The sequence below is a fragment of the Loxodonta africana genome, chromosome X (genome assembly GCF_030014295.1).
Source record: "Loxodonta africana isolate mLoxAfr1 chromosome X, mLoxAfr1.hap2, whole genome shotgun sequence".
Lineage (NCBI taxonomy): Eukaryota > Metazoa > Chordata > Mammalia > Proboscidea > Elephantidae > Loxodonta > Loxodonta africana.
In genome coordinates, this window is record NC_087369.1 from 172,131,324 (window position 1) to 172,144,256 (window position 12,933).

Below are 12,933 nucleotides of genomic sequence, written 5' to 3' on the forward strand. Positions count from 1 at the left end.
TAGTCCACTGGGAAATAGAGTCTCCAGGGTGAATTGTCATTGGGAGGAATTTGGAGCTGCCGTACATCATTGATACGTGGCTGAGGAGAAGCCAGCAAAAGGATTACCACCATTTCCCCAAAAGCTGATCATTTTCCAAATACCTTCCACCTTCCTCACAGCACATTGTGCTCATTAAAGAAACACTGTCATTTATCTTTTTTTTTTTAATTTGATTTACTTTGTTGTTGTTGAGAATATACGCAGCAGAACATACACCAATTCAACAGTTTCTACACGTACCATTTAGTGACACTGATTACATTCTTTGAGTTGTGCAAGCATTCTCACCCTCCTTTTCTGAGTTGTTCCTTCCCCATTAACATAAATTCACTGTCCCCTAAGGTTCTTGCCTAATCTTTCAAGTTACTGTTGATAGTGTGATCCCATATAGATAGTTCTTTGCACATTCTTTGCAAAGACCTGGAGTTAGAATACCAAAAGGGAAAACCGTTTTTGGTATTTCTCAAGCTGAAAGAACTGAAGAAAAAATTCAAGCCTCAAGTTACTATATTAAAGGACTCTATGGGCAAAATGGAAACCCTGGTGGTGTAGTGGTTCAGAGCTACGGCTGCTAACCAAAAGGTAGGAAGTTCGAATCCACCAGGCGCTCCTTGGAAACCATATGGGGCAGTTCTACTCTGTCCTATAGGGTCGCTATGAGTCGGAATCGACTCAACAGCAATGGGTAGGTATGGGTAAAATGTTGTGTCATCTGCATAAGGCAAGTTGTTAATGAGTCTTCCTCCAATGCTGATGCCCCATTCTTCATATAGTCCAGCTTCTTGGATTATTTGCTCAGCATATACAGATTGAATAGGTACGGTGAAAGGATACAACCCCGCCACACACCTTTCCTGACTTTAAACCACTCAGTATCCCCTCGGTCTGAGGACTTGAAGCACTTACTGATGAAGATCAAAGACCACAGCCTTCAGTATGGATTACACCTGAACATAAAGAAAACACGAATCCTCACAACTGGACCAATAAACAACATCATGATAAATGGAGAAAAGATTGAAGTTGTCTAGGATTTCATTTTACTTGGATCCACAATCAGCACCCATGGAAGCAGCAGTCAAGAAATCAAAGGACACATTGCATTGGAGAAATCTGCTGCAAAAGGCCTCTTTAAAGTGTTGAAAACAAAGATGTCACCTCAAGGACTAAGGTGAGCCTGACTGGAGCCATGGTGTTTTCAGTTGCCTCATTTGCATGTGAAAACTCAACAATGAATAAGGAATACTCTTCTCTGAAAGTTTGGTAGAACTCTGCAGTGAAGCCTTCTGGGCCAGGGCTTTTTTTTATTGGGAGTTTTTTTGATTACATTTTCAATCTCTTCTTTTGTTGTGGGTCTATTTAGTTGTTCTACCTCTGTTTGTGTTAGTTTAGGTAGGTGGTGTGTGTCTAGGAATTCATCTATTTCTTCTAGGTTTTCAAATTTGTTTGAGCATAGTTTTTCATAGTAATCTGATATGATTCTTTTAATTTCAGTTGGGTCTGTTGTAATATCGCCCATCTGATTTCTTATTCGGGTTATTTGCTTCCTCTCCTGTTTTTCTTTTGTCAGTGTGGCCAGTGGTTTACCAATTTGTTGAGTTTTTCAAAAAACCAGCTTTGGTCTTGTTAATTCTTTCAGTTGTTTTTCTGTTTTCTATTTCATTTAGTTCAGCTCTAATTTTTATTATTTGTTTTCTTCTGGTGCCTGTGGGTTTCTTTTGTTGCTCTCTTTCTATTTGTTCAAGTTGTAGGGATAATTCTTTGATTTTGGCCCTTTCTTCTTTTTGGATGTGTGCATTTAGTGATTTGAATTGGCGTATGAGCGCCGCTTTTGCTGTGTCCCAAATGTTCTGATAGGAAGTGTTTTCATTCTCATTGGAGTCTCTGAATTTCTTTATTCCCTCCTTAATGTCTTCTATAATCCAGTCTTTTTTGAGCAGGGTATTGTTCAGTTTCCAAGTGTTTGATTTCTTTTCCTGTTATTGGTTTCCACTTTTATGGCCTTATGGTCAGAGAAGATGCTTTGTAATATTTCAATGTTTTGGATTCTGCTACGGCTTGCTTTATGACCTAATATGTTGTCTATTCTAGAGAATGTTCCACGTGCACTAGAAAAGAAAGTACACTTGGTTGGTCTTGGGTGGAGTGTTCTGTATATGTCTACAAGGTTAGGTTGGTTGATTGCGGCATTTAGATCTTCCGTGTCTTTATAGAGCTTCTTTCTGGATGTCCTGTCCTTTACCGAAAGTGGTTTGTTGAAGCCTCCTACTATTATTGTGGAGCTGTCTATTTCATTTTTCAGTGCTGATAGAGTTTGTTTTATGTATCTTGCAGCCCTGTCATTGGGTGCGTAAATATTTAATATGTTTATATCTTCTTGGTGTATTGTCCCTTTAATCATTATATAGTGTCCTTCCTTATCCTTTCTGATGGATTTAACTTTAAAGTCTATTTTGTCAGAAATTAAAAAAGAACTCATGTTCTTTTTTGATTGTTGTTTGCTTCATATATTTTTTTCCAACCTTTGAGTTTTAGTTTGTGTTTCTAAGTCTAAGGTGTGTCTCTTGTAGGCAGCATATAGATGGATCTTGTTTTTTAATCCATTCTGCCACTCTCTGTCTCTTTATTGGTGCATTTAGTCCATTTACATTCAGGGTAATTATGGATAGGTGTGAATTTAATGCTATCATTTTGATATCTTTTTTTGTGTGTTGACAGTTTCTTTTTCCCACTTGATTTTATGTGCTGAGTAGATTTTCTTTATATATTGTCCTTTCGTCCTATTTGTTGTTGTTGATTTTGTTTCTGCTGAGTCTGTATTTTTCCCTTGTATTTAATTTTGATAAGTAGGATAGTTTGTCTCCTTTGTGGTTACCTTATTATTTACCTGTATTTTTCTGAATTTAAACCTAACTTTTATTTCTTTGTATTGCCGTATCTTCCTCTCAGTATGGAAGGTGTGTGATTACATTTCTTAGTCCCGTTTTATTATTTAATGTTGTCTTCTTTTATATAATAACATCGACGTTACCCTGTGTTGGGCTTTTTTTTTTTTTAATCTTGCTTTGTTTTTTTGCATTTCCCTGTCTCGGTTGACTTCTGGTTGCTCTGCCCAGTGTTCTAGTCTTGGGTTAATACCTGATATTATTGATTTTCTAACCAAAGAACTCCCTTTAGTATTTCTTGTAGTTTTGGTTTGGTTTTTACGAATTCCCTCAACTCGTGTTTATCTGGAAATGTCTTAATTTCACCTTCATATTTAAGAGACAGTTTTGATGGATATATGATTCTTGGCAGGTAATTTTTTTCCCTCAATTTTTTAAATATGTCATCCCATTGCCTTCTTGCCTGCATGGTTTCTTCCGAGTAGTCTGAGCTTATTCTTAGTGGCTCTCCTTTGTAGGTGATGTTTCTTTTATCCCTCACTGCTCTTTTAATTATTTCTTTATCTTTGTTTTTTTTTTTCCGAATTCATACACGTTAGGCCAGTTTATTTATTTTTCCATATACTCCAATCAAAAAGCATATTGTACCATCTTAAGACATGAAGCAGGTATGAAAATCTAGCTACTCGGTCATGCTAGACATCTAATAGATACACAAAAACGTACAGCAATGATCCTCTTCACACTAATCTTTTGTTATACCAACCCAGAAAATATAAATATATTATAAAATGTATTATTCATATTCATGTTAATATGTAATGTGGCCATTGCTATTTTTTTTATTTTTATTGAGCTTCAAGTGAACGTTTACAAATCAAGTCAGTCTGTCACATATAAGTTTATATACACCTTACTCCATACTCCCACTTGCTCTCCCCCTAATCAGTCAGCCCTTCCAATCTCTCCTTTCGTGACAATTTTGCCAGCTTCCAACCCTCTCTACCCTCCCATCCCCCCTCCAGACAGGAGATGCCAACACAGTCTCAGGTGTCCACCTGATGCAAGTAGCTCACTCTTCATCAGCATCTCTCTCCTACCCACTGTCCAGTATCTTTGGTTTTGGCAAGCTTGATTATAATATGTCTTGGGACTTTCTTTTAAGATCTACCTTATGTGGAGTTCGATGAGCATCTTGGATAGATATCTTCTCATCTTTCACAATATCAGGGAAGTTTTCTGCCAACAAATCCTCAACAATTTTCTCTGTATTTTCTGTCATCCCTCCCTGTTCTGGTACTCCAATCACTCATAGGTTATTTCTCTTGATAGAGTCCCACATGATTCTTAAGGTTTCTTCATTTTTTTCTTTTTTCTGATTTTTCTTCAAATATATTAGTACCAAGTGATTTATCTTCGAGTTCAGAAATTCTAGCTTCTGCTTGCTCAATTCTGCTCCTCTGACTTGCTATTGAGTTATCTAATTTTGTAATTTTATTGTTAAACTTCTGAATTTGTGATTGCTGCCTGTCTATGGATTTTTCCAGCTTATTAAACTTTTCATTATGTTCCTGAATAATCTTTCTGATTTCTTCAGCTGCTTTATCTGTGTGTTCCTTGGCTTATTCTGCATATTGTCTCATTTCCTTCCTGATGTCTTGAAGGGTCCTGTATATTAAACTTTTGTATTCTGCCTCTGGTAATTCCAGGAATGCACTTTTATCTAGAAGATCCCTTGATTCTTTGTTTTGAGAGCCTGTTGAGGTGATCATGGCCTGTTTCTTTATGCAACTTGATATTGACTCTTGTCTCCAAGCCCTCAATAAGTTATTGTATTAGTTTGTGCTTGCTTACTGTGTCGTAGCTTCTTGCTTTGTTTTGTTTTGGTATACCCCTATGGGTTGCTTGAGTGAGCTAGCTTGATTATGTTCACCTTTGGAGCTCTGATGTCCTGTCCCCAGATGGCTAGAGCTGTTATCAGGTATATCAGTCTAGGAGTCCGTTCATTTATCTTGTATGAATTCAGCTCAAGTTCCCACGTAGGGGATCATCAAGTGTGTGGTACAGGCTCTGTCCTACAGTCTTAGAGGGGCAGGGGTGATTAGCGTATGTACTGATATCTGATTGCAGCAGGGGGTCATGCTCTGAACAAGGCAGGGGGCTGAGAACTGACTCCCGAGTGTATCTGAGGAAAACATGTCCCTCTTCCCTAGAGCGTGCAGGTGCGTGGGTTCTGGAGACGGACCATGGGCACCCAAAGTTTTTGGTTGTAAGGACTGGGAGGTACCAGTTATCTTTGGGCCCCTGTCTTGGGTGGCTGGGTGACCTGAGTGGAGCTACCAGTCCTTAGGTCTCTGATGTGGGTAGGCGAGGACCTTGTTTTATAGGCAAGGCAATGTCAAACATCAAACACCCACCTCTCCATTGCACCGCTGAAATGGTTGGAGTCTGCCAACAAGGGCCTATTCTCCCAAAAAAGGCCCACAAAGGTCCGTGCAGAAAGGAAAGGTGCTCAAAGTCCATGGACGGTTTATGCCTGGAGAGGAGCTGCTTCTGTCCTGAGCTCCCTCGGTTAGTGGAGCTAGCAAATTGTCTTTTCCCCCAAATGCAAATTTTTTCCTTCACCAAGGCTGGGAGGATGGCTCTAGGTGCTCAACAGTGCCTATCAGGCCCAGGGAATTCAGTAGCTGAAGCCGGTGCCGGTGGCGGGGCGGGGTAGAAGATAAGCAAGTACTTAGCTTTTGCCGAGAGCGCCCTTCTCCTCAGGTCTCGGGGGTGTGAGTGGGCTGTGTGGCTGGCTGCTTCTCCCTGAGGAAACTGGCCAAACGCTAGTACCAGCCTGCCCCCGCCACCGCCGTTGCTCCAGGAATGGTGCCTGAGGGCTCCCCGCGTTTCAGGTCCGGTAACTCCTGTCCACTTCTGAAGGGTGTCTTCCTCCCCCTGCCCCTCAGTTCATTGTCTAAGCTTCCCTTTGATGCTCAGGGCTCCCAGCTTGTCACAAATATACTCATTTCACTTGTTTTTTCGGGTCTTTGTTGTAAAGAGGGCCCGCTGGAAGCGTCTGTTCTGCTGTCTTGGCTCCGCCTCCTTGGTAAAGTCTTTTGATGAACGTAAGTTTTTAATTTTTATGAGGTCTCATTTGTTTATTTTGTCTTCTGCTGTTTGTGCTTTTGTTATTACAGTAGATAATCCATTCTTAAAAGCTAGGCCAGACAGCATTGCCCCTGCTTTTTCTTCGAAGAATTTTATGGTTTTAGTTTGCACGTTTAGGTCCTTAATCCATTCTGAATTTGTTTTTTGTGTACCGTCTGAAGTGTGGGTCATGTTTCATTTCCCTGCATGTGCCAATCCACTTTTCCCAACACCGCTTATTGAAGAGACTGTTCTTTCCCCATTGAATGGACTTAAACCTATTGCCATCGGGTTGATTACCACTCATAGCGACCTTGATGGCCTAGTGGTTAAGAGGTTGGCTGCTAACCAAAAGGTGGGCAGTTTGAATCTACCAACTGCTCTATGGAAACCCTATGGGGCAGTTCTACTCTGTCCTATAGGGTTGCTATGAGTGTAATAGAATAGACTTTTTGCTGTCTTATAAAAAAAATGAATTGACCATAGATGTGTGAGTTTATTTCTGGACTCTCAATTCTTTATCGTTGGTCTGTGTGTCTATTGTATACCAGTACCAGGCTGTTTTGATTACTGTAGCTGTATATAAAAAAAAAAAAAATTGTATAGCATGTTTTAAAATCAGGAAGTGTGAGTCCTCTTACTTTGTTCTTCTCTTTCAACATTGCTTTAGCTGTTTGGGGCCCTTTTCCATCCCATATAAAGTTGAGGATTGGTTTTTCCATAACTCTAAAGAAAGCTGTTGGAGTTTTGATGGGGATTGTGTTGAATCTTTAGATTGCTTTGGGTGGTATTGACATCTTAACAATATTAAGTCTTCCAATCCATGAACATGGAACATCTTTCCATTTATTTATGTCTTTAATCTCTTTCAGCAGTGTTTTATAGTTTTCATTGTGGAAGTCCTTCACATCCCTGGTTAGATTTATTCCTAGGCATTTTATTCTCTTAGATGCTTTTGTAAATGGAATTGTTTCCCTAATTTCCCTTTTGGATTTTTCCTTGGTGGTTATTAGAAACCCAACTGATTTTTGTTTTTGACCTCGTACCCTACAACTTCGCTAAATTCCTCTATTAACTGTCATGTACCTTTTTAAAAATAATTTTCTCCTTTGTGTTTTCTTAATATTCACTGTGTCCATGTTCCTCTTTGGAGCATAAGTGCGTGTTTCTTTCTTTATTAGTAGGATTTGTCCTTGTCTTCCTGGCGATTGAACTTGAGTTGCTACTGCTTCACTAAATTGGCAGCTGGGTTGAAATCAAGGTCTTCAGGAAGCCCCCCAAATCAACCCAAACCCACTGCCATCAAGTTGATTCCAACTCAAAGCGATCCCATAGGGTTTCCAAGGCCGTAAATCTCTACAGAAGCAGGCTGCCACGTCTTTCTCCCACAGAGCTGCTGGTGGTTTTGAACCCTGACTTTTTGGTTAGCAGTCAAGTGCCTTAAGCACTGCGTCACCAGGGCTCCTTTTGGGAAGGCCAGACAAACCTACTTACACAAATCATTGTTGGCTGCTGTCAACTTGCTTCCCTCCCTCCCACACTTACTTTTCCACCCCTACCTCCTACCTACTTGAATATAGGATTGGAGGTGTCATTTTTATTTTGAAACTCTAGGCTTTGGGGTAAAAATAGTGTATAAAGGTATGCATCAGCAGACTTTTTGGTGATCTTGAAGGCGCATTTCATTCACACAGCAACCAGCTATTCATCAGATGAATTGTTAGAGCATCCACCATACCAAAAAAAAAAAAAAACCAACTCCATTGCCATTGGGTTGATTCTGACTCACGGTGACCCCATGTGTTTCAGAGTGGAACTGCACTCCCTAGGGTTTTCAAGGCTTGATCTTTTTCAGAAACAGATTGCCAGGCCTTTCTTCTGAGGCATCTCTGAACGGGTTCAAACTGCCAACCTTTCAGTTAATAGTCAAGTCCTTAACTCTTCGTGCCACCCAGGACTTGTGGATTTTCCACAGCGTATCTAATTTTACATTTTGTAGTGGTATCAGTTGTGCTTAAGCCCTTGAGCCAATTCATAGGGGAGAAATGTAGCATTTCTGCCCTGTGGATGTGGTAAGTGTTGGCATTTGGTCTTTTAGTTGACTCTCGGACCACCCTTCCATGGAACTTCCCGACTTTTGTGTTGAGAAGAGAGAGCATGTTTTGTTTCCTCATATTGTGCGTGGGTTTTGGCACAATGAGTGTCACAGCCCCACTAATTAAGAACAGTTGGCTGTGCTTTCCTGCCACAGCTCTGATTTCTCAATGCCCAGGTGAGAAATAGTATCCTGTCTAGAGCAGAGAACCCCTGGTAGTGTAGTGGTTAAGTGCCACGGATGCTAACCAAAGGGTCGGCAGTTCAAATCTGCCAGGTGCTCCTTGGAAACTCTATGGGGCAATTCTACTCTGACCTACAGGGTCACTATGAGTCAGAATCAACTCGATGGCAACGGGTTTTGTTTTTTTTGGTTTTTTTTTTTTGTTTTTTATCTAGAGCAGAGCCATTTGTTCCGAACCCGGAACACCCAGAAGGTCCAGAATCCTACACTGCACTTTTGTTTTAGAGCTGGAAGTCTTCCATACGCTCCTCAAGCTTTCTGGCCACATTGGAGGAGTATTTTGAGAGGTGGCTTTTCTCTTTCTCTTTGTTTTTAAAGCTCGTGTCTGACATCATCTGCTTAGTTCCTTGCCTCTTTTTTGGGGTGGTGTGCTCTTTAGCTCCTATGTGGTGTATATAAGCCTTGACATTGGTCATTTGAGGCAGTGAACGCGTAGCTCGAGTGAGAAATAAACCTTCGTTGTGTTTAGCCAATTTTTTTTTGTTGTTGTTATTGTGGTAGTGGTGCTGGTAAGACATATATATAACAAAACATTTGCCATTTCAACATTTTTACATGTCTGATTCAGTGTCATTATGTTTACCGTATTGTTCTACTACCGTTACCCACTATCCGTTTCCAATTTGTTTCGTCCCTCCAATGAAAAAGCTCAGTGTCCCTTAAGCACTAACTGCCCCTTCCCCCATTCCAGCAGCCCCTGGTAGCCACTAATAGCGCTTTTGTCTCAATGCATTTGCTTAGTCTAGATAGCTCATATAAGTGGGATCATACAATATTGGTCCTTTTGTATCTGAATTATTTCACTCGACCTAATGTTTTTCTTTTTTTTAATGTTTTTGAGGTTAATCCGCGTCATAGCATCTATCATCGCTGCATTTCTCTTTATGGCTGAGCAATATTCTTTTTATTGTTGGGATGGACCCCTGTTTGTTTATCCATTCATCTGTTGATGACACGTTGTTTCCACCTTTTTAGCCAATGGGGTTTTCAGGTTAATTTGGTAGCTAATATGCCTGCCAGGCCACAATTGAAGGCATCCCAAGTGGTATAGGACATTGTCTTCCTTGCAGGGTTGTATGGATCAGACTTCCTGGATTCAATTCCCAGCCCTGTTATTTATGAACTTGTGTGACGTTGGCTAAGTTGCTTAACCTTTTTGTGCCTCAGTTTTCTCATCGGTTTTCCTCCCTCCTAGGGTCAGTGTGAGTATTAAGGAAATTAACAGACAGGGAACACTTTGGACAGGGCCTGGCAGGCAGTAAGTGCTGTGCAGTGCTTGGTGTCAGAGACCATGGATTTCAGAGTGTCCAGTACAGCGTCTGGTTCTCATCAACAACCGTAACTGTTCTCTTTATTGCTGTTGTAAGTATTAGAATGATTCGTGTAAAGTGCTTGGCATGCAGTGGGCACTAATACACAGTCACTGGTACTTGGTGATTGTGCTTTTGTGCTTACATCCGTTAGCTCCCTTAAATGACATAGGCATTGCCCTCCAAGACTTTCTTTGTAACATGTGTGAATTTCAAAGGACATTTCTGAATACAAAGAAAGAAGAACACATTGAACCAGCAGCAAAGCCTTAATTAAGAAGGGAAGGTTCTAAGCACAAGTGGTGCTTTCCATAAGTTTGCAGGCAAAGTGGCCCACAGAGAAGCCACACTCATGAGAATCCAATATTGGATAATGAAGAGTTGACTGTATTTTGTGTTTATAGCCATAGATGCTGTCCATACTCTTCATTTTGCAGATAAGAAACTTGAGTCCAGAGAGGGGAAGGGGCTGGGCTAGGATAACATGGCCAGCCAATAGGACAACCAGGACTAGAGGCCAGCTTTCTTGACTCCAAGTTCAGGGTCTTGCTACCTTATCGTTTCTGTGAAACTATACAGCATTATCTTCGAGTACATGAATAAGAAGACCATTGGTGTTGCTTCTCAAAATTCTCAAAAACTTAGCCGAACCTCAAAGACACGTGTTTTGAGGAGGAGCCAGAGGAATCCAGATGAGCAGTGGAAAGTAGAAAAATATCAGCTTTGGTCTTTTAACCTTTGTGCTATTTTAAAATTACGTCTGAGCAACTGGAGCCCTGGACTTGATGAGAAAAGTAAAGCAACTCTGCTTTTTGGCTTGTTCACTGCCCAGCTTTTCATTCATTCTGTTGGTGCTGCTCGGCTTGTGCCTTTGGATATATCAGAAGTGGCCTGATTTTCTCTTTCTTTGCTGTCTCTTCATTGGCTACGGGATCGTCCTGTCCATTCTGGATTTTGGACGGAGTTCCCAGAATCACCACGTATCCTCCTTCTGAGCCAACTAGATGGAGGCACAAACGCCGGAGGCCTGCCGGTAGCTTTCCTTTGTCAGAGCTTTCTTGGACACAAACACAGGAGGGGAGTTTCTGTGAAGCAGCTGGTCTCCCCTTTTGGAGTTTGCTGAGGCAGGTAGTTGAACTCTTTGAGGAAGCCTGGGTTTTCTCTGTCTAGGGAAATCACTGATAACATCAGAGCCAGAAAGAGGTGAATAGAGAGGAAAAGAAAATTCCTAGGAGTCAGGCCAGGATTCAGATTTCCAGCCCCACCAATTTTCCCCCCAGCTCTACCCTTCAACTGCTACTTGCTTACCAGGAAGCGGAAAACAATAGGAAAGCTGAATGAATTTAGGTCTAGGTTTCAGGCAATTAAAGGTGAGGTAAGTACAAGCTAGTTACACACAGTATCAAAGTCCACGCCTCTGCATTAGAGGGCGTACTCTGGGTGTGTACTTCGCCAGGTGGGTCTGGTTCTGAAGCCAAACTAGGAAGCCCGTTCATTTTGGTAATTCTTGCTCGAAGACTGCAGCTGGACCTTTTTGAGTCAGTCACTTCCAGGAAAGTGCAAAGGCCTTATAGTGAAGAGGAAAAGGAGGGTATTAATTGCAGCTGGACTGGGTCCATATCATGTTATGGATTGAATCGTGTCCACCCAAAATATGTGTTGTAAATCCTAAACCCTATACCTGTGGTTATAATCCCATGTGGGAATGGGTTTTCTTGTTATGTTAATGAGGCATTATTAGCATAGGGTGTGTTTTGAGTCAATCTCTTTTGAGATATAAAAGGAGCAGGTTAAGCAAGCAGAGAAGGAGGGAAGACAGATACCAAGCCACATGAACATTTCCGAGGAAGAGACAAGGACCTTCCCCCAGAGCCAACAGAGAGAGAAAGCCTTGCCCTAGAGCCGGCACCCTGATTTCAGACTTCTAGCCTCCTAAACTGTGAGAAAATACAATTCTGTTTGTTAAAGCCACTCACTTGAAGTATTTCTGTTATAGCAGCACTGGATAGCTTAGACATATCATGAGAGCTGGAAAAAAAACAGATCTTGGAGAAAACAAACAGCCATTGGACGGCTGGATATTATGGTAGGGAATAGGAATAAAGACTCAATTGTTCCTTTCTGACCTTCAAGAAGAATGGAAGTTAAGTGCCCACCCTGCTTAGCTTCCCAGAGTAGGTACTGGATTATTAAAAGAGTCCAGTCATTTGTCTGAAGTTCTCTCTTAATGTATGACAACCGCCACTTGTAAGTCATCTTTATCTTTCTCTGATAGATAGCACTCATTCTTTTAGTCAACAAATATGTCAGACATGGTACCAACACCATGGATGTAATGGTGATTAAGGCAGTGTTCCACTTATTTATTGCTGTGCCACAAATGATCCCCCAAATTTAGTGGCTCAACACGACAAATATTTTACTATATCCATATCCTACAATTCAGGAATTCAGGCAGGGTTCAGCTGGGTGATTCTTCTGCCCATGTGGCCTCGAAAGCAATCACTCAGGGATATTTGGCTGGTGGATGGGCTGGTGTAGAGGACCCACCCCAGCTTCCCTCACATGTCTGATGCCTTGACGGGGATGGCTGGAAGACTGGGCTTAGCTGGGACTGGCCACTGTGTGTTGACACATGGCCTCACAGCGTGGTGGGCTCAGGGTGGATGGACTTCTTACTTGGTAGCTCTGGGATTCCAGAAATCATTTCAAGAAGATCTGGTAGCAACTATAAGAATTTTTATAACCTAGTCTCTGAGGTCCCGGAATGTCACTTCCACCACATGCTATTGGTCAAGCAAGTCACCAAGGGCCATCCCAGATTCAAGAGAAGGGCAATTAGATTCCACCTCTCAATGAAAGGAGTAGCAATGACTTGGCAGACAACTTAATATATCACAGACAGACAGATCCCTTGTCCTCGAGAAGCTTATATGCTGATGGAGGAGACAGACAATAACAGATTTAACAAATAAAACAACTACTGGTTGTAAAACGTGCTATGAAGAAAATAAACAGGGTGCTGTGGTAAAGAATAACAGGTTGGGGCACTCTGTTAGACAAGGTGGCCAGATATCAAAACCAAAACTACCTCACCCATGTGGAGCGGAACCCGACTTGTCAACAGATAATCCAGGGGCCCAGGCCATCTTGAAGAAGTGATTAGGAAGCCCACTGAGTAGGAGAGTGTCACAGTTGCAGAGGGTTGGAGTTGTTCCTTGCGCTC

At 41.5% G+C, this 12,933-nt stretch overlaps 1 protein-coding gene across 14 annotated transcripts in view; it reads left to right on the forward strand.

Annotated features, from left to right (window-relative positions):
* LOC111748342 (heat shock transcription factor, X-linked member 3-like) overlaps positions 1-12,933 on the forward strand; it is a 145,909-nt gene that overhangs the window by 72,431 nt on the left and 60,545 nt on the right. For 11 of the 14 annotated variants that reach the window (XR_010319676.1, XR_010319674.1, XR_010319681.1 and 8 more), the window contains one exon: positions 1-12,933. This exon is cut by the window's right edge and continues 16,631 nt beyond it. The exons of the other annotated variants lie outside the window; for them this stretch is intronic. The gene's annotated coding sequence lies outside the window, so the exon portion shown is untranslated. 14 annotated transcript variants of the gene reach the window in all.